We start from the raw sequence: 20,321 nt of genomic DNA, 5'->3' as shown, positions 1-20,321 counted from the left end.
ATAGCATTAAATCACACATTTTATTAACGTTGGCGGGGCATGCGCTCTCTACGTTCAAGTTCGATGATGTGGTTAGCTGAGTGAATTATTTATAATGTTATGTTGTGATGAGGGCGATGGGGATGATGATGATAATGATAATACATAGTCCATGCTGCTGATGATGATGTTGATAATCATAATGATGATCATAATCATGATGATAATGATCATACTGAAGATAATTTTCGTGATGATGATGATGATAATGGTTAACACCTCATTCTCACCGATATATTTTGCACATTGCACCTTGACATCCTCTGTACTGTATTCGCGTTAACTAAACATAAAATTACCATCTCTCTCTCTCTGTCTTGAATGCTCAGCAGTAACAAGAGATTGGTACTAGAGGATGATGATGTGGTGCTGTGGAAAGGCTGCAGAGCCGTAGTATTGTCTACTCTGCCACTGAGCTGTGGGGAAAAAAAAACTTCAAAGGGACAACAATTTCCATCTAGTTTAAATGAAGGAGTTATTGTATATTATAGATGATGTAAAGTATATCGATGGAAAGGCACAAATGACATACAGAAAAATATTACGATTTAATGCAAAAAATAGTAGTAGTAGTTGCATCCCTTGGCTCATCCGAGAACCCAGTGGACTGCTCATTTAAATTGTCTTTTTTCTGCAGTCCACTATTCTTTTGGGGAATAGGGAAGTGACTGAGGCACGTTTGATAAGCCACCTGTTTGTATCTGAGCCACCACATGAAGGCGACCCTCTCCAGCACCTATGCAAAGTAAATCTCGAAATTCTTTTAATCAATTCTAAACCCAGGACAGAAAAAACAAAAACTTTGACCTTTCTTCTTCGTTGCAAATTAAGTTACGTAAAGCGCAATGCAGTTCCACCATACTCTCACATTAATTTTTGGTGATGGAGAGGGACGCCTTCATGTGGTGGCACTGATACGAGTATAACAGGGCGGCTCACCTGCCTGGTTATATAAACATCCTTCAGCTACCTCCGAAAGGTCGATGGTGGACTACAGGAGGAGGGAAAGTAAAGCCTGCAGTCCACAAGGTTTACGTTTTAAATGAGCCTGGGGTTGCAACTACTACTTATACTGCTGCTGCTACTACTACTACTGCTATTACTACTATTACTACTACTACTACTACTACCACCACCCAACTACTACGACAGTTTTAAAATGGGCCCTAATAAATCAAAGGCCTGGCTTCACCTTCGCGCACTCACTTTTAATAACAAAACCCATTAACACTAGAGAACTGATTTGACTTGACACCATAATATTTCCAGTGGTCGGGATAACTCTAGTACTCAAACCCCTGGGGATTTTAGTCAGCTGAGAGTGAGTCATTGAAGGCTGAGAATTTTAATACGATCATCATTTAACCCTCTCATGGTCAGGATAGCTCTGCTATTCTCTTCCAGCCAATGCCAGACGATTTTATTCAGCTGAAGATGAGTCATAGGAGCCTGAATATTAATCGATTAACTAAAAGACTTGTAAGTATGATCTAGCAGCATTTTTTTCTCTCTCTTGGTGACTTTATTCAACTTAGGACGACTCTCCGATAGTTGAAGGGGTTAATGAAGTCTGTATCTAACCACTCCAGTTTGATCTGAGCTTAATAAAATCGTCTAGAGGATGCAAGGATGTAATGAGAAAATACGTCCTCTCACTAAAGGGTATAACTCCTTCACTGCGATGATGTCTTAATGTCACCTACTTCCAGACGATTTTCCTTATCATGAAAAAAAAAAACTTCACAGTAAACTGGTAAACAGGTAAAAAAAAAAAAAAGCCTTCATAATCCCCTTCATTATGCAGGCTTCTCCTAAACTGAACAAAATCGTCTGGTGGCAGCACGAATAAAAAAAATAAATAAGCTTGAGAGGATTCTTTGGACTTTTAAAGAGGACTGTGATGTAGCGACCGGACTTTTTGTGTGTGTGTGTGTGTGTGTGTGTGTGTGTGTGTGTGTGTGTGTGTGTGTGTGTGTGTGTGTGTGTGTGTGACCGACTCTGGGCATAGGCTTCATTGCCTGCTTTCAAGGCCCAGTAGTCCTCCTACGCACACCTCTACATGTCACCACTTCGGCGCTAACACCCACCTTCCATACTGAATACATGCTAGGGCTGTCTCATACAGGACTGGTGTACTGGTATTAGCGGGGGTATTTTTACGACATGTCGGCGGGTCTTCTGTTAGATCAGGAAAGTCTGATTTTATGAAATTCAAATCCTTAAACTGTTCCCTGCCCCAGCGGGATTTGAACCCGGGTCCCTTAGGACTGCAGGCCAACTCTCTACCGATTGGCCCTTGACCTTGAACTTTGATGTGCACCAGAATGAAATAGCTTCTTCACACACACACACACACACACACACACACACACTATAGGTACCAAGTTTGATTCAGATCGGATCAGGTATTTGTGAGACATTTTCCACACACTGAAGTTTCACCTTGACCCTGACCTTGACCCCTAACCTTGGTCTTGACCTGTGAAGCTGACCTTTGATCTGCAGTAAAAAAAAAAAAAAAATCACTTTTTCCTAGGCCTTTTCAAAACGCATGTACCAATTTATTTTATTTTTTTCAGAATCGAACCAGGCATTTTCTATATATTTTTTTAACACCGATACATACACTGAAACAGATTTAATTGTAATAACTGCGATTTATGTTAGGTCAATGATGTCGTTGTATGAAGGGGTTAACATCATATTTTTTTTAGATGTGATAGATAATTTAACTCTTTCATTCTGAGGACGTAATCTTCTACTTTATTTACCTCCGCCAGCAGGTATATATTTTACCCCGCTTTGGTTTATTGGTTTGTCTGTCTGTCTGTCTGTCTGTTTGTTAGAAGGATTATTCGAAAAGTTATGAACGGATTTTCGTGAATCTTTTGGAGGGGTAGGGTATGCCTCAGTGAACAATCAGTTGGATTTGGGGTGTGATCCGGAATTATTTGTTTGTTTGTTCACACCATATCCCCAAAATTTCTCAATGAATTTAATGAAATTTAGTGGAAGGGTGGGTCATGGGACAAGAAAGAATTCTCTAAATTTTTGGGGTGGATCCGGATTCGGATCCGGATCCTACTGCACAGTATCTCCAAAAGTTCTCAATGACTTTCAATCAAATTTGGTGGAAGGGTGGGCCATGGGCCAATAAAGAATCTATTAATTTTTTTTGGGGGGAGGATCCGGATCTGGCATTGGTGGAGGTATGATCTCTCTGAGTGCTGCTCTAGTTCATGCTGTAACCTGGCGCTTTAATTCACCCTAAAACAAACTTTTGAAATGGAGGGGTTGCAAGGCTTGATGAACAAGCCTGAAATTTTGTTCAAGAAAGGAAATTTGGAGGAGAATGCCACAAGAAATTATGGTCTTGAGAGATGAAGTAACGCAGGTGAATGGTCAGGAAATGGAGACTGTAACATTAGTGCTTTTAAATATTTTAGGTAGTGTGGTGAGCAAAGACGAGAGTTAAGAAGATGAAGCGAGAGAATGGGTTCAGCTAGGAAGGATGGTTGAAGGGAAATTAATGGTAGTGACAGTGAACGGAGGAGTGAGCATGGAAACAGAAGATGTTGCACGACAGTACTGTTATCCCCACTGTAACGTATGGAAGTGAAACGTGGACTCTTTTGGAAGGACACAAGTCATGAGTCAGAGGAGTAAATTATCTAAGAGAAGTATGTAGAGCTCCATGGAGAGACAGACAGACAAATGAGGAAGTTAAGTAGTGTTATGATGTTGATATAGATGTGATGGAAAATTTTAAAGATAACCTGTGATGGTTTGGTCATATGGTGAGAGGTGAGAATGTGAGACTGACTAGGAGAGTGTATATGAGTGAGATGGAAGGAGGGAGAGAGGAACACTGAGAATGAGGTAGGGAAGTGTAGGAATAGGGGTAGTGTGAACTGGGGTGAGGTGGGGGAGGGGGAGCCTGATGGCGGAGAACAGGGTGACAGGGAAGTGATTTATTTGAGGCCACCTTCCCTCCCGAGATTAAGGCATCTGGCTATAGATAGATAAAATGATTGATCAGTAGCTAGCTAGATAGATAGATAGGTAGATAGATAGATATAGCCTTCATTAATCACTTCAATATACAGAGATCTTTTTAAAGTTTAATATAGCCATCAGGAGGTAGCAAGTAAATAAAAAATGCCAGTTACCAACCTACACTGGCCTGTAACATGTCATCATCATCATCATCATCATCATCATCATCATCATTTTTCCCACTCTTTAATGAAATAAAGTAGGACCTTCAATCAACACGTTATGTCTGATCTGTTTCGTCATCATCATCATCATCATCATCATCATCAGGAAAAGGGGGTATGAAAGCTTAAAGGTTAATTATAAAGCGTTCCAATCAGCATTAAAACTACAGGTGCTTGGTTAGTGAATGTTAATATCAGTGAGGAGACAAAGTTAGTTCCTCTCTCTCTCTCTCTCTCTCTCTCTCTCTCTCTCTCTCTCTCTCTCTCTCTCTCTCTCTCTCTCTCTCTCTTTGATCAAGTTATCCATCTGTTATACACTTAAAGATATTGTGTGTGTGTGTGTGTGTGTGTGTGTGTGTGTGCTTTTGATCTTCTTGCCTTTATCTTTTGTACACATAAAGACAGTGTGTGTGTGTGTGTGTGTGTGTGTGTGTGTGTGTGTGTGTGTGTGTGTGTGTGCTGTTTTCCTTACCTTCGATCCAGTTATCTATATTTGTTGCAAACTTAAGACCACCAATATCGATTTTTAACGATGTATAATGAGACAGTGAACGATGACTTTGGGAACCCAGTGATGTGACCTTCGAAATCCAACAAAATTTTCAGAATATTGTGTAAAAGTTTCATTACTATTCGACTAAAAAGTGGATCGATATTATTCTCCGCATCTTGACATCCTCCCTACCCATTAACGACCCCTCCTTCCATGACACAAGAAAGATTTTAAGCATATAGTGTTATGGGCTAAAGGAGAGTGATAGGTAAATTGGGGTGTATATTCTTGTTCAATAACCTTCACATACTCGGGATAACTCTAGCATTTCATTCTATCTTTGGTGAGACGATTTTATTCAGCTGGGAGTGACCAATATGAGCCAAACTTAACCCTCTCATAATGGAGACAACTCTAGTCTTCTATCCTGCTAACGCCAGACGATTTTTAATGAGCTGAGAGTGAGAATACTGAAACCTAAAAGTGTTAAAATTGTCACCGTGTAACCCTCTCATGGTTGGAACAGCTCTAGTGCTCTGTTCCAGGAAAGACCAGACGATTTTTTTTTCGGCTGAGAGAGAGTCATAAGAGCGGAAGAGTGTTAAGATGTGCTTGTTTCATGCGACAGATGGTTAAGTGAAAAGTAGACATAGTATTTGTGCCACAGTGTAGTAGTTTTGGTATAACAATTTTAGCCCGACTTGGACCCTCTCTAGATAGGGTTTTATTTTCTCAGTAAACACAATTTTTATATATAGGCATCATCATGGGATATCTTGCTTCGTTTCTCCTGTTCGTGGGCCTAACTATCTACGGTACTAGAATAAAGACAAAAGATTATAACTGACTACTGTTCCCTTCTGACTAAAGCGTATGTTGCTTTCTTGTGACGGACGGTACATATAAATGGATCTAATTTTCGACGCCACAGTCATACGTTACTATCACAGGTATATTAAAGTTTAGGAAGGAAATGTAGCTGTGTACTAGGGTTTAATTTAGATGCTTTGTTTTATACGACTGATAGTAAAGGAAGTAAGTACATGATCATTCTCGACCCCCACACAGTCATTGCCTTTATCATCACGAGAGGAAAATATAAGAAATTGTAAGATGAATGTGTGATCGTCTACTATTGTCTTCTGTCTGAGATTTTATTAGCTTTACGTAATGGCTGGTTTCGTGGATATATTTATTTTTGGTGCCACAACATCCGTCATTAAATTCACCAGCAGACTCGAGCGAGATAGTGAGATTTAAAGCACAACACAAGGAAGAGAGTTTACCGTAACTGCCTTGTATTTCCCGTTACCTTTCTATTTCCCTCTGCCCACTATTTCCCCCTGCCTTCTATCTCCCCCTGCCTTCTATTTCCCTCTGCCTTCTATCTCCCTCTGCCTTCTATCTCCCCCTGCCTTCTATTTCCCCCTGCCCACTATTTCCCCCTGCCTTGTATTTCCCCCTGCCTTCTATTTCCCCCTGCCTTCTATCTCCCTCTGCCTTATATTTCCCTCTGCCTTCTGTCTCCCTCAAAAGAGGCATTATATCAATTTCTCGTGGTGGCTAGCTGACATGATATACTAATTATCTGTATTTCAGTGTCCTGCATTACGATTTACACTAAAGCGAGCAACAACGAGGAAGACAAAACACACACACACACACACACACACACTGGGTTTTTAAGGACAGGAAGATACTATGCAAACTGTCAAAGGTTTTCATGTGCTGGTTAGTTTAGTGTGCATATTCATTAGCGTCACACAGTCATTTATCAAACAGAAGCGAGACAGTTAGCCCGCGTTACAGAAAGATTATATGCGTTTTGTATATAGGGCCCTCTGAGTTTAGAATGTATTTTGGATTTGTGTGTGTGTGTGTGTGTGTGTTGGATAGTTTCGTGAGCACAGTCATTCATCACATACAGGGGCGAGGAAGTCAGGACACGTTGTAAAAAGATCGTATGCATGATTTGTACAGTTCCATCTGAGTTAGGAACGTAATTGTGTTGTGTGTTGGATAGTTTGGTGTGCATGGTCACTGGTCTGGCAAAGTTATTTATCACATGGAAGCGAGGAAGTCAGCGCACGTTGGAGAGTTGGGAATGTATTTGTTTCATGTACCGGATAGTTTGATCAGCATAGTAGATGGGGTTACAGAGTCATTTATTACCGTCACGAGCACGCTGAAGCAAGCTAGAACGATGGCACGAGAGTAGAAATAATAATCCCTAAATATATCTTTTTAACTTAGAACTGTATTAGCTAGTTTCGTGTGATGGACGATTTGGTGAACATAGTCGCTGGTTTCACTCTCATTAACTGATCTACCAGTATTTTAAAGCAAACTGGAAGGATAAAGCCAGAGTGACTACTGAAACAGTAACCAGTATCCCTTTAAGCTGGGTATACACTTATTACATGCAATGGCTATATCACTGAGCATTATCCTCTGTGTCACCAAACTATTCACCACGTCACCAAAACACTGAAGCGAGCAGGGGCAAGGAGCCAATCATACTGCATTGGTAACAGGAAGGCAACATGTAAATTATCAAAGGTTTCACGCTGTGTTTAGTGAGGCATAATCAACCCCGCCACCAAGTTACTCATTACCATCACCAACTCACTGAAGCATGCTGGAACGATGGAGGGAAGTGACTTAGGAAAATTAATTATTATATCCAAAGTTAGATATGTATATGTTTCATGCGATAGCTGGTTTACTTAACATAAATGTCAATGACTCAGTCATTCACCACTTTCACCAGAACACTTAAGTAAACAGATGGAGCGACTTAACTACAAACGTGAATCATAGTTAACATATCGTATCGCAAGGCTAATTCAGTGGACATAAACATCAGTGCTGGACGCAAACATCGATACCCCAACGTCATTCACCATCCACATCAAAGACAGGCAGAACGATGAGGCCAAGTAAGGAAAAATGTAAATCAGTAAACATGTCTTTCCACACCAGGTTCATATATATAATTCATGCGATGGCCAGTCTCGTGGATATAGTAATCGCCTGTGCCACAAAGTTCCGCATTATCGTTCATTATCATCACCGAAACCAGGCAAAGTGAGGGAATCAAATCCACCGCATAATTTGCAATGGAGAGGTAGCATGCAGATTATCAGGGTTTCATGTGCTGGTTTATTTAGTAGACATAATTACCAGTGTCACAGAATTCTTCATTACCGTTCACCGTCATCAGCGCAGGGAAAAGAAAAAAGAAAGAAAGATTAGCCAATTATGGAAAATGGTTGATCTATCCTTCTAAATTAGGGTGATTGCTTATGTTATGCGATGGATGGTTTACTGGGCATCATTATCAGTGTCACGTAGTCCCTTTCTTGTAGTTCATAATAAATATCATAACCAAGGCAAAATTAGAGGGCCAAACCACTGTGGGAGGAAATGTGTATATTGTCTATCATACACTTCTTAAAAAGCCTTACACTAGTTTCATGCGATAAGTATATTTAATATACACCACCCTCATCAGTGTCACCAGGCCCTTCAATGCAGTTCATCGTCAGAGCTGGGGTGAAGTAAAATTAAAGGGTCATAGCAAAATTTGGCATGTTGTCTTCTATACCTTAATGAAATACGTATATATATATTAGATTCATGTCGTGGGTAGCTCAGTGGACATCATCATCACCAGTGTCCCAAAGTTCTTCATTATAGTTCGTCATCAACACAGAGGGTTAGTAAGAAAGGGCCACAGCACACCGTAAGATGGAAATGTTACATATGTCTTTTATATTCATTTAAAATAGATATATATTAGTTTCATCTGATAAGCTGCTCAATAATTTCTTCATCAGTACCAAAAAATATTTCATCAACGTTCATCATCATCATCACAGCTAGCCAACACGAGAGGGTCATTGGACACTGTAGGAAGGAAGTGTTACCTATGTCACTTTAAAGTCTACTAAAATAGGTTTATGTTAGTTTCGTGTGATGAGTAAGTTTAGGGGACATCATCATTAGTGCCAAGTAGTCCTTCAGTACAGTTCATCATAAACACCGCAGCGGGACAACACGAGAGATGGGAAGTCACACCACACAGCCACACACACACTACCACCACCACACTTGTCACGCGCGTCCAACCTCGCTCACTGCCTTACTGCCACTAAGTCCTCGCGCGCTGCTCCTACCCCTCTCTCATTCTCTCTCTCTCACTCTCTCACTCTCCCTCTCTCTCTCTCACACACACGGCCCGCCCACCAGAGGCTCACCCAGCTGTTTGTTGTGGGCCGGGGTTAATAGGAGTGCTGGTACCTGTGTCCGCTAGTGCTACCGGTATCCCACGCCGAGGCAAAGTCCTACCCCCCTCCTCACTAGCCATCGTAGAGGCTCCCCCCTCCTCCACTCCCTATCCAGTGCTGAGATCCCTCCATCCCCACCCTTGTCCCACCACAGCTGCATCGTCCCTCTACTTCTGTTTTGTTACTTTCAGATCTTCTCATTTTCACTCTTCTTCTTGTTTCATTCGTGCTGCGTTACAGCTTTTAAATTCTACTACGTTCCAGTTATTCCATTTCTAAAATGTTCCAGCTGCCCCATTTCCACACAGTTCCAGCTGTTCCATTTCTACTTTGTTGAAGCTGTTCCGTTTCTACTATATTCCAGCAGTTCCATCTCTTCTATGTTGCAGCTGTTCCGTTTCTTTTTTTTTTACCAGCTGTTCCATTTCTGATATATTCCAGCTGTTCCATTTCTACAAAGTTCCAGTTGGTCCACTTCTACTACGTTCCAGCGGTTCCATTTCTACTGTGTTACAAGTGCTACATTCCACCTCAGTTTCTTCTCGTTGCTGCTTTACATTTTTTTCCTCCTCGATTTTCTTTCCTCTTCTCTTCCAGCTCCATTTTTTTTTCCCATTCTTACTAACTTAGCCCCTTCAAACAGAATACGTTTTTCTTTTCCTTTTTTTTTTAGTTTTACTTTTTTTAACTTCCAAACTAATTCACCTCTGAGCCTCTAGTAATGTATGGGTTAAACAAGGCATATCTAACCCCTCCAGTTCGGAAAGCCTCTCCTAAGCTGAAAATGTTCCTGTCTGTCATCTAATCCTGTACCGTTCCATGAGGAGCGTAGGAGCCCAGGGTCAGACTACTTAGTTCCCACACCCAAGACAAGGGTGACCAGTTGCTCTTCCCTAAGTGGCATTATATGAGTAAAAAGTTTTAAAAAGCCCTAACCCACTTGACCACCAGGCATCTATTTCGTTATCTGGTAACCACCCAACATAGCAAAATTATTTCCTGGGCCACAAGAAACTATTTTTCTTGTCATTCAGTGTAGAGTCACATGAAGGTATCTCTATATCGAGTTGAAATTTGTTGATCTAGAAGCTGGGTGTACATTTGCGAATAACAGTAACATTACACTTTTTAATCGAACAATTATGAAAATCTTACATGACATTTTTGGAAACTTTACTATGTTGTGAGGATCGCATCACTGGGTTCCAAAAGTCACTGTTCGCTGTCCGTTATTGATCGCTATGGAGTGTCCGCAACTTTACCTGTGTCCGCTGGTGCTTGTGCTATCAGTATCCAACACCGAGACACAGACATCCCCTCCCCACTCCCGTCTCCCCTGCCAGCTGCATCTTACCCTCCCAGCTGTCCGTCCCTCCCTTTCTGATACGTTCCAAATGCTCCATCTCTGTTCTGCTCTTGCTTTACTCTGTTACTGACCCATGTATTCCTTTTCTTATTTTCCCTACTTCACGTAATGCTCCTTTCCTGTTCAGTTCCTACTCAATTTATGCTACGTTCCAGCTTCATTTCTGCTAATTTTCTCTTCTACTTTTGTTGTATTAATTTTTTCCTACCTTTCTGTTCCTTCTGGATATGCTAACATATCATGAAGTGGCCATTGTCCATCAGTCACTCCCTAAGGTTTTTTGTAAACTTTAATCACTCCACAAATTACGGCACTGATGGTCCCGCATTATTCTAGTACTTTAATACTTCTTTTTTTCCCTACTCCATTTCATCTCCTTTTTTCTCTGATTCTGTTTATTTAACTTTCTGGTGATCCTGACAACTCTAGTATAAATTTCAGCTAAAACCAAAAATAATTTTATTCAGCTAGAGTGAGTCATCAGAGCCTGAGAGTATGAAAATGAGATCTGGTGCCTGTGTCCTCTCTACCTTCCTTGTTATCCCTCAGTACTGACACCTTCCAGCATCATGTCTATCGGTTCTCATTTTCTGTCTTATTCCTACTCCTTTCTTGTTCTGCTAAAATTCTGCCAACACCATATATCCTTCTTTCTTGCCCGGCTCCTACCACGTTCTCTTCTACGTTCTGACTTCATAATATGCTCACATTTGTTCTCTTCATAGTCTATTCCCTCTATGATACTTTTCTCTTCAATTTCTGTTCCTTTTCTTCTTCTCCTACTTCATTTAAGCTCTTTTTCACTCCCTGCTAAGTTCCAGTTTGATTAATGTTTCATCTCCATTCTTACCCTTTTCTTGCAAGCTTTGTTTGGGGTGATTTTCTGTTTATTTCCTGTCTTCCTCATTTTCCTTCTATGTTCCAGCCCCATTCCTGCTCCATTCCTACTCAGTTCCTGCTCTGTTCCTGTTCTGTTCCTATTCCATTTTTGCTCCAGTCCTAGTCCATTCCTGCTACATTCCTGTTCCTGTTCCAAGCCTGCTCCTATCCTGCTCCAGACTAAATCCAGACCTGCTCCATTCCTGTTGCATTTGTAGTCTATGTCTGCTCCAGTGCAGTTCCATTTTTACGTCAGTCATCACTCATGCCTGTTTAATTCCTGCTCCATTCCTTCCCCATTCCCACTTCATTTCTGATCTATTTCTACTTCATTTCTGCTCTATTCGTACTCCTTCTGCTCTGTTCTTATTCCATTTCTGCTCTATTCCTACTCCATTTCTGCTCTATTCCTACTCCATATCTGCTCTATTCCTACTCCATATCTGCTCTATTCCTACTCCATTTCTGCGTTATTCCTACTCCATTTCTTCTCTATTTCTATTCGATTTCTGCTACATTCCTGCCCCAAACCTACTCCATCCTGCTGTATTCCTGTTTCATTCCACCTTCGTTCCTACTTCACTTTTGCTCCATACCTACTCCATCCCTACTCCATTCCTGTTCCTTTTTTGTGCCGTTCCTGCTTACTTTTCCCCGCACCTGTTCCGTTTCTTCTTTTATTCCACGCGGCTTTTTCCCCTTTTCTAACACCACTTTGCCTCGATTTCAGTCCATTTTTCCTCCACTTTTCCTCCATTTCTGCCTGAATTTCTCCTCAATTTCCTCTCCACTTTTACTTCGTTTCTCCTCCACTTTCCTCCACTTTTCTTTCATCTCTACACCAGTTTCCTCCCACTCTGCCTCCACTTTTACGCCATATTCTCTCCTCTTTCCCTCCACTTTCGTTTTATTTTCCCTCCATTTTCCCTTCCCTTTCCCTCCATTTTCCCTCCGCTTTCTCTCCATTTTTCCTTCCTTTTTCCTCCCTTTTCCTCCAGTTTCCTTCCATTCTCCCTCTGCTCTTCCACCATTTTCCCTCCCCTCTCGCCCCATTTTCTCTTCATGCTCCCTCCAGTTTCCCTCCCCATTCCCTCCATTTTCTCTCCATTTTCCCACCACTTTCCCTCCACTTTCCCTCCATTTTCCCTCCAATTTTCCTCAACACTCTCTCCACTTCCCCTTCATTTTCCCTCCATTTTCCCTCCGTTTTCCCTCCAATACTACTCTACATTTCCTCCACTTTTTCAGCAATGTCACTCCACTTTCATTCCATTTTTGCTCCACTTCTGGGGATGATTTTATAACACTTTTTCAACACCCCCAAAAGAGAGAGAGAGAGAGAGAGAGAGAGAGAGAGAGAGAGAGAGAATTAAAAAAAAAAATCATATGGGCAATCTGTCATGCCGGATGCTCTTTCATCATCATGTTCCATGTTGACGGAGATGTGAGTGCGTGCGTGAGTGCGTGTGTGTGTGTGTGTGTGTGTGTGTGTGTGTGTGTGTGTGTGTGTGTGTGTGTGTGTGTGTGTGTGTGTGTGTGTGTGTGTGTGTGTGTGTGTGTGTGTGTGCGTGCGTTTACGCGTATGTCCGTGTGGGTGTATGTTTACATGTTTATGTGCATTGGCGTGTCAACTTATGTGCGTGTGTGTCTAGGTGTGTTTGTGTGGGTGTATGTGTGTGTATGTGTGTTTATGTGTGTGTATGTATGTTTCCGTATATCTGCGCTAAATCAGTCACTAATTTTTTCACATTTTCTCTACTGTGTTTTTTTTTTAATTCTAGTATTTCATTTCATCGTTTCTTTTAATAGTAATTCATCCCTTCAGGGTAGTACCTCAAGTATTACTGCATATTTTTTTCCATTTTCATCGACTGAAGGGTGTGCAAGTTGAGGAAGCTTTTTATTATTATTATTTAGTTTGTTATTAGTTTATCTATCTGTCTACCTGTCTATCTATCTATCCCTCTATCTATCTGTCTGTTTATTTATTTATTTATTTATTTATTTTTTAACTTATTCATTGCTCATGCGGAGGGACGAACGCTCAGAATGAATCGCAAGGTCTGTGTGGTCTGTGTATCCGTGTGATTGTGCTGTACGCATGCTCTCTCTCTCTCTCTCTCTCTCTCTCTCTCTCTCTCTCTCTCTCTCTCTCTCTCTCTCTCTCTCTCTCTCTCTCTCTCTCTCTCGCCACTTCAGCCAGATAAATATGTAAGGATCCACTGAAAGCCCCTGGACTGAGAGAGGGAGAGAGAGAGAGAGAGGGGAGGGAGAGAGGGAGAGAGAAATGAAGGGACGGTGAATGACAATGAGCAGGAAAACAGAGAAATTTGATATGTGAATAATATATAATGCAAGAGTGGGTGTAAGAGAGTAAGGTAGAGTGCGTGTAAAACAGTAAGGTAGAGTGTGTGTGTAAGAGAGTAAGGTAGAGTGTGTGTATGAGTGCAAGGTAGAGTGGGTGTATGGGAGTAAGGTAGAGTGTGTGTAAGACAGTAAGGTAGTGTGTGTGTAAGAGAGTAGAGTGTGTGTAAGAGAGTAAGGTACAGTAGAGTGTGTGTAAGAGAGCAATAGAGAGCGTGTAAGAGAGTAAGGTGGAGAGTGCGTGAAAGAGAGTAAGGAAGAGTGTGTAAGAGAGTAAGTTAGAGTGTGTGTGAGAGAGTAGGGTGGAGCGTAAGATGAAGTAAAGTTAGACTGTAAGAATGTGGATAAAGTGGAGCGTGGGCAAGATTTTGAGTAAGAGTGGAAAGTGGAGTGTAAATATGAGTGTGAGTAAGATGGAATGTGAGCAGAAGTAACGTGGAGTGTGAGGAATCTTGTGAGTAAAGTGCAGTGTTAATAAGACTGTAGGAGTGTGAGTATAGTGGAGTGCAAAGGTGGGCCGTAGGCAAGAGGGCAAGTAGGGATAAGAGTGAGCGAGAGTGCGAGTAAGGTGGAAAGTGAGTAATAGTGTAAGTAAATGTAAGGTGACGTGTGAGTAAAAGGACAAGTGAGAGTTAATCTGAGTAAGAGTTCGAGTATGGTGTAATAAGAGTGTGTGAGTATGGTGGAGTGTGAGTAACAGTGCGAGTAAGGATTAGTGTGAGTAAGAGTGAGAGAGTAAGGTGGAGTGTAAGAGTATAAGATGGAATGTGACTATGAGTAAGGTGAAGTATGAGTATAAGTGTGAGTTTGTGGAGAGTGAACAAGAATGTGAGTTAGGTGATATGTGAGTACGACAGCGAGTAAGATGTGTCAGGTTAAGTGTTAAATGAAGTGTGACCTTATGGGGGAAAAAATGGAAGATAATAACACAAACTGGATAATTATTGACACTAAGGGAAGAGAGAGAGAGAGAGAGAGAGAGAGAGAGAATGTGGAAAGCAGTTATCAGAAATTAACCAGACCGGAAAACTATTAAGACTCTGAATGACGCAAAAAAGAACTGAGGGAATAAAAAAATAAATAAATAAGGCCAAATCTGGACGAATCGTGACGTGAAATAATAAAAGAGAAAATACATTACACAATATAAAATCAAGAAAATATAAAGCCAACACAGCAGGTGGAGATATATATATTAATTCCTTCAGGCTGATGGCGTTGATTATTTCTTCTTATTGTTACTTGCTTTTTATTATTATTATTATTATTATTATTATTATTATCTGCGCAGGTGAATAGCAGAAAAGGCGACAATGAAGGCTCTGCATAGCCCTCCAGGATGAAAAGTCTCTCCTAGGCAACAAAGAGAGAGAGAGAGAGAGAGAGAGAGAGAATTAAACACGTGTCAGACTATTCATTCTACTTTGGGAAAATTTCTTTGGAACAGTAAAGCAAACAATGAAGAGGTAAATACATATAAACAGAGAGAGAGAGAGAAAGAGAGAGGTCTTCAAAAGGCACGAAAAATAAAAAAAATCTAAAAAAATCCCGCCATAGTGAACTGCTTATGAAAACCCACAACACACGAAAGATAAAAAGTGATCATTCGTGACAGACTAGCATAGAAAGGGAGATATATCATGAAAAATAAACACTGGGGATATTTCTTACGATAATGAAGGCCTAAAGAAATATACTGGACGTTATGAGTGGAAAAATAAGAGCGAAACAATCTGAAATAACTCAGGAGGAAATCAACACCATCATCATCATCATCATCATCATCCCAGCCTTATATTCCAATTTAGGAGATTAGCTGAGGTAAAATATAAAGGAAAATGCATCACAATAAGGCAATCTGAAAAAATCTAGAGACTGGAGAAGAAGAATTACTATGTGACAGATTAACTAATAAAGAATGCAAGAAGGCACGAGACAGGACGTAAAAAAAATTTATCAAATGTGAAGTGAATAACATTGCGATTAAAAAGCACAGATCTTTTGTGGATGGTGTTGTGTGTATTATTATTGATATTGTTGCTGCTTTTGTTGTTGTTGACGTTTTGTTGTGATATGTTGTTGTTGCTGTTGCTATTGTTGTTGATGTTTTTGTTGTGGTGATTGTTGCTGTCGTTCTTGTTATTGTTTTTGTGACACTGGCTGACCGTGGATGCAAACTGAGATGACTGCGGAAATTCGAACACTTCAGTCAGGCTCTACCAGATATCTTTTGTTGATGTTATGTCGAGTGACTGTCTATGTTGCGAGAGAATGCGTGACGTGAGTGTGTTGAGGTGTGAGAGGCAGCGGTACAGTGAGGGGCGAGTGGACTGACTTTCTGTTGAATATTTGTCGACAGTGAGAGGGTTGACGGACACATCGTAGTCTGGCAGGTTGTATTCGTGTCTCTCTGGGACGATCTGGAGGGTAATAATAATAATAATAATAATAATAATAATAATAGCCTTTCGACTGAACGTTCTGAATACCTGCTGTGGCCAAGTAAATGCGTAAGTACAGTGTAATGTAGTGCAATGTAGTGTGATGTGGTGTAGTAGTGTGACGTTATGTAGTGTAGTATTAAGGGTGTTTCCAAATCATTCTGTATAGTTCAGAAAAAATGTTCACGGCGTCCATAGTTAAAAAGATGGCATAGAAAGCGATGAAAAGTTACATACATTAGGAAAAAATCTAAAAAACAAAAAGTGGTATTACACTGTCCGATTTAGCTAATATTAAAGGAAGATAGAAAAAAAGAAACAAGAAAAAAAACACCGATAAATATTCCCTAATGTAAAATATAAACAGAAACATATGACGAATTATCTAAACAAAAATCACGATGACAAAAAAATTCCTAACAACGAAATTAAAGGATGAAAAACGAAGGGGAGGCACGAAAAGGAGAACAGAGAAATAAAACAAACAAAACTGCATTTCGTGGAAGCGCGTACTGGCATGTTAACGGGAAGGTAACCGGAGAATGGGATAAGAGAGAGAGAGAGAGAGAGAGAGAGAGAGAGAGAGAGAAGCAACGTGGCATCAACTTTTCCTGGGTACAAGTCTCCGAACGCAGTAGAACGCGATAAATGTGGAGTAGGAAGAGAAAGAAGGCGATGGAAATGACGGTGGAAGAGGAGAAGGAGGAAGCAGAGGATGGAAATGGTGGAGGAAGAAGAGGATGGAAATGATGGAGGAAGAAGTGAAGAAGTAGAAGAAGAAAACGAAGATAGGAGGGGGATAAGAGATTGGAAGTGGAGAAGGAAGAGGAAGATAAAGTGGATAAAGACATGAGGTGGAGGAGAAGGGGGAGAGGGTGGAGGAGCAGTAGGAAAAGATGGAAGAAGAGGAAGAGGATGCGGAAGATGGGAGAGACGAAGAAGGAGGAGGAGGAGGTGGAGACGGAGAAAGGGAAGAAGACAGTGTGGCAAAAGATCGTGCCATTTGCCAGCCCTGGATGGGAAGGTGCGACAGAGGAATGCCAAATGAAGAACCTGGTGTGAGATTTACTTCGAGCCGACGGTGAGAGAGAGAGAGAGAGAGAGAGAGGCGGGAGGGAGACAGACAGACAGACAAACAAACAGAGAGATAGACAGAAGCGACGGGGATTGTGGGGTTGTGGGAGCGAGGAGAAACAGAGGTTGAGAAAGATGAGTAGGCTAAAACGTACAGGAAAGAGAGAGAGAGAGAGAGAGAGAGAGAGAGAGAGAGATTTAAAAGGGTCAGGAAAATCGAAATGGAAAGACGTGACATAGTTATATGGATACAAAGAAAATTCTAACTACATATCATACGGTCCTTGAAAGAGACAGACAGACAGACAGAAATACAGGCAGATACAGACAGACAGATAAACAGACAGATGCAGATAGACAGATAAACAGACAGACAGACAGACAAACAAACAGGCTGGCAGACTAGCAGACCGACAGACAGACTGACAGAGACAGGACAGGGAGAGATTATTAAAAAAATCAACTCCGACAAAACAAAAAAAAGGATGTTGTGTGTGTGTGTGTGTGTGTGTGTGTGTGTGTGTGTGTCTCAGAGAGAGAGAGAGAGAGAGAGAGAGAGAGAAGTGAGAGCGAAGGAGGATGAAGCGGTCAGTGAGTTGAGAAATGGGGAGTGACGCGGTGAAAATAGAAAAAGGTAAAGAGAGAGGGAGTGAGAAAGTGAGATAGTGAGAAAGTGAGACAACGTGAGAGGAGAGGGAGGAAAAGAAAATTGCAAAAAGGAACTTTGATATATAAAAAAGGGATAAGAGAGAGAGAGAGAGAGAGAGAGAGAGAGAGAGAGAGAGACCACACACACACACACAAAGAGAGAGTGAGAATGAATGAATGAATCAACCAATCAATGAATGAATGAGTGCATGAATGAACCATCTGATAACAGATAATTGAAGAGTAAAGAAGCGGAAGATGACAGAAGGACTTTAGCTGCAGAGACAGGGATTGTGTGTGTGTGTGTGTGTGTGTGTGTGTGTGTGTGTGTGTGTGTGTGTGTGTGTGTGATGGAGTTCCACAGATCAAACAGAGCTTTTAGTCCTGTCACGGTGATCCTGCTTTTACTGCTAACCCCTTTTGGTCCGACGCTGCTGAATGTGCAAATTGGCATCATAGGTGCTTAGCGTACCACCCTTCGCCTACGGACTTATAGCCGCGAAGGTCATAGGTTCATACTTCAGGGTACGCTCATTATGCCTTCTATATTTAAACTCTCAGAATTACCCATTATGTCTATTCTAAGGGGTTTACCACGTCACCCTAATTACTTCATTTACCTTTCAGTTTCTCTCTCTCTCTCTCTCTCTCTCTCTCTCTCTCTCTCTCTCTCTCTCTCTCTCTCTCTCTCTCTCTCTCTCTCTCTCTCTCTCTCTCTCTCTCTCTCTCTCTCTCTCTCTCTCTCTCTCTCTCTCTCTCTCTCTCTCTCTCTCTCTCTCTCTCTCTGCTGTTCCCAGACAAATAAATTTAGCTAAAGAGAGCGCCCTAGTAATGGAGTTAATAAAGACTTCAGTATATCTTCATGCTGAAAAATAAGTAAATGAAACTAAAACTCTCTTTCAGGCTGAATTAGACTGTCTGGAGATATTCAGGATAAAACACATAATACTTCATATTGTTAAAGTGCATGATGTGAGAGAAAAGGAAAATACGGGAGTGAAAAATGAGAGGAATGAGGAAAATTGAGAGACGAAGAAAATAAAGAATTTTTTTTTTCTTTTTTTTTATGTGACCGACTCTGGGCATAGGGTTCACAGCCTGCTTTCAAGGCCTAGTAGTCCTCCTACGTACCGCATACCTCTACATGTCACCAATTCGGCGCTAACACCCACCGTCCGTACTGAATACATGCTAGGGCTGTCTCATACTGGACTGGTGTATTGGTATTAGCGGGGGTATTTTTACGACATGTCGGCGGGTCTTCTGGTAGATCAGTAAAGTCTGATATATATGAAATTCAAATCCTTAAACTGTTCCCTGCCCCAGCGGGATTCGAACCCGGGTCCGTTAGGACTGCAAGCCACCTCTCTACCGAATGAGCCACCGCCTCCCCCAAGAGTGTGTGTGTGTGTGTGTGTGTGTGTGTGTGTGTGTGTGTGTGTGTGTGTACTTGCATGTATGTTAAGTAGAAGAGAAGCGTATAAGTGAGTGTATGAAATTCTTTTCAGGATAGGCGAGTTAGAGTGTGAACGGTAGGGTGTGTGTGTGTGTGTGTGTGTGTGTGTGTGTGTGTGTGTGTGTGTGTGTGTGTGTGTGTGTGTGTGTGAAAGAATGTAAGAGTGTGAGAGAAAGAGAGAGAGAGGGTGCAATAAAACTTTGATGAACTTGCGTGTGAAGAATGAACATAGAGAGAGGAGGAGAGAGGAGGAAGACATGGAAGAGAGCGGGAGAGAGAGGAAAAGGAAATGGAAGAGAGAGGAGTAAGGGCGAGAGAGGAATGATGGAAGAGAAACTAAATGGAAGAGTAATTTATAGAGTGACCCGAGAGAGGAAAGAATTGGGGGCGTTTGAGATAATGTATTGCACAAGAGGTAGGAGAAAAATGAGAGAGAGAGAGAGAGAGAGAGAGAGAGAGAGAGAGAAACGGGCTGTGGGAGGGAGGGAGGGAAAAAAAACAAAATAGCATCACCGAAAGGAAAACGGGGAGAAGAGACTGACATGTAGGTTGACAGACAAGCAGAAAGAGAGAGAGAGAGAAAGAGAGAGAGTGGGGGGGGTTGTATGTCTGCGTGCGTCTGTGTCTGTGTCTGTGTGTGTGTGTGTGTGTGAGTGAGTGAAAGGAGTGAAAAAAATGAGACAAAGGACCGTCACTGAAAGAAAGAGTGAGGGAATGAGAGAGATAAAGGGAAGGACGTTTTACCGCGGGGTCTGTAATTAAGAAGCGGTATTATAGAAGCCAGAAGTCGATTGATTAAAGAGAGAGAGAGAGAGAGAGAGAGAGAGAGAGAGAGAGAGAGAGAGAGAGAGAGAGAGAGAGAGAGAGAGAGAGAGAGAGAGAGAGAGAGAGAGAGTTTCCTGGCAGACAAAACTAAAAATAAGGGAAAATAGAAAATGGCATGGCTGTCGCAAAACTAATGGAAACCAGGAAATATGAGAGAGAGAGAGAGAGAGAGAGAGAGAGAGAGAGAGAGAGAGGAGAAACGTAAAAACAACATCGAATTAAAGGAA

This window comes from Coenobita brevimanus, chromosome 96 (genome assembly GCF_032717465.1).
Source record: "Coenobita brevimanus isolate Jiangsu-jjx chromosome 96, ASM3271746v2, whole genome shotgun sequence".
In the NCBI taxonomy this organism is placed as follows: domain Eukaryota; kingdom Metazoa; phylum Arthropoda; class Malacostraca; order Decapoda; family Coenobitidae; genus Coenobita; species Coenobita brevimanus.
The sequence above is the reverse complement of the archived record's forward strand: the minus strand, read 5'-3'. Positions refer to the sequence as shown.